Consider the following 2,617-nt stretch of genomic DNA (forward strand, 5'->3'; position numbering starts at 1 on the left):
GCAGTTCCTTCAGTTTCTTGTATTCCTTCCACTTTTTCATGCTTCTTTTCCATCCTCTAAGCCATTCCTACCCTATAATCTCTGAAAACACTTAACACACATATCACGACATCGAATGGTAATAAGAGAGGATTAAGATTAGCTAAATTAAGACCAAAGAAATATGATTTCAATCATAGCACAAAATTAGGAAGGAAAATGTAAAACATGCAATAAATGAGTAAAGAATTGATATAAACCACTCAAGTGAGTATAAGGTAAACCATAAAATAGTGGTTTATCACTCCACCTTCAGCTGGTGGGTACCGGGGCTCAGGCTGCTGCATAAAACAAATAAACAAGAATTGAGGAAGAGTTTATGTGAGTGTGGTATGATAATAAACAAGCACAAATCATAATGGGATGCCCACGCACAAGGCGTGCAAGCGCCCTCAACAGAGGCAGTGCAGGTAAGTGTGAGTACGCACAGGTTGGTGCGTATGCGCAAGATGCAAAATTTTGGGATTGTGTGCATACGCATAAGGGTGTGCACACACACGATGCCCTGTTTTCCCCAAAAATTTTTCCTTTCAAAATCTAAGGTATTGAACCTTAGCTTAGCAAAATTCAACCCCAAACATTTAAACATTCAAATATTCATAACCCATATGCAAATTAACCTAACTAAGCTCAAAATTAAACTAATCTTAGGCTAATTAAGACAAGTAAAAATGCAATGAAACCAAACTATAAGCAAGGAGAGAAGGGTTAGAACAATGTTACCATGGTGGGGTGTCTCCCACCTAGCGCTTTGGTTTATTGTCCTTAAGTTGGACATTTTAAGGAGCTCATATCAAGGAGGCTTGTGCTTCCATTCCTCCTTGATCCTCCACTCATGCTTGGTCTTCATTTGTCCTCTGGAGTCCCACACTTTGTTTGTTGACACCCCTTCTTATTGATCTTCAAGCTTTCCATAGGGTGACCAACTTCTTAAATTCTTACCAAGACTCTAAATATTCCTTTGAAAATCACTCACTTGTGCTTTGCACCACCCTTGGAACTCAAGTCTTGAGGGTGCAACCTTAGCTAGCCTTAATTCACCATGCCACCCAACCTTGATCTCTTTCTCACTTAGTAATCCACAAAGGATTCTAAGTTGACCATCCGTTTCCAACAAAGCATACTCATGTGGGCAAATAAAGTTTAGGGGATGAGATTGTTACCCACTTAAACGATGTGTTGGATGGTTGCTTAAGAAGGGAGACTTCTAATATCCTTGAAATTTCCGCTCCCTTGCTCTCCTCTTTGATCACCTCCACCTGTTGTTCAATCCTCCCCAATTCTTCAACCACTTCTTCAACTTCACAAAGCTCAACTTCATCCACTTTTTGTTCCAAACCTTCCATTATCCTGCACTCTTCAATTGAGGTTGGTTCTTCACATTCATCTACAAAATTGCTTCGGTTGTGCCATGAATATGGTGAGTCTAAGTGGGCTAAGACTTCGGTCAAGGTAGCCATGATGGCTTGATGACGCTTGATCAACTCTTGTTGCTCATTATTATCCAAGGGAGGTTGAGGTGGAATAGAAGGCTCATCATATGGGAGGAAGTCTTCATAAATGGGGGTTGGTTCATAAAGGTGACGATATTGAGGTGGTGTATATGGAGGTAGTTGGTCAAGTTGATTATGGGAGTGGTGATGTTGGAGTGATGGTGGTTCATAAGGTGAGTTGTGAGATGAATATGGAAGTGGATCCCATGGAGGTATTTGGTGATGTAGTGAGGCTTGAGGGTGTTGTGGTTGAGGAGAATATTGAGGGTATGCTTCATAGGAATATGGTGGTTGGTATGCACTATAGGATGAAGTATGGTCATAGTGGTATGGAGGAGGGGGTTGCCATGAGGATTCACTGTATGAATGTGGCTCCTCCTTCAAGTGATAGCTCAACCATTGGTGCACACCATCATTAAGATCGCCATTCCCTACAACATTGTAATAACCAAACTCCAAGCCAAGAGGGTGATAGCTCATAGAGGAAAATAGAAAATAAGAACAAAAAACATCAATTAACAAAAGAAACAAAAATCCTAATTACCAACAAAAGCAAACAAACAATCCAAAAAGTATCTATTCACACTATTCACATATTGACAACAACCAAAGTCATAGCACTCATTGCACTAGTTCCCCGACAACGGTGCCAAAAACTTGATGAAGACCAAAAGTAGGTTTGGAATTTCACAAAATAGATTTTCGTTGCAAGTATAGCTCCAAACCAACAATTGACCCTTGATGGAGTTATTACCGTCGGTTAGGAATTTCACACAAAATAATTCCATTGTTAGTATAGTTCTCAACCAACAAATAATACTCAATAAAATTTTAATATGGTTTTGTCACAAGTACAAACCCCAATGAAAATAAATCGAAGTATTCAAACCTCGGGTCGTCTCACAAGGAATTGCAATGAAGTGCTCAATTATTGGCTATGAAGGAACCATGGGGGTTTGATTTGATGATTGACAAGAAAAGTAAATAACAAGAAAGTAAATAGAGCAACTAAAGAAAGCAAGTAATAAAGAGAGACATTCATGGCAAGGATTGAGAATATAGGGTTTCTATCCTAGTCATTAACT

The sequence above is a fragment of the Arachis hypogaea genome, chromosome 12, assembly GCF_003086295.3.
Source record: "Arachis hypogaea cultivar Tifrunner chromosome 12, arahy.Tifrunner.gnm2.J5K5, whole genome shotgun sequence".
NCBI lineage: Eukaryota > Viridiplantae > Streptophyta > Magnoliopsida > Fabales > Fabaceae > Arachis > Arachis hypogaea.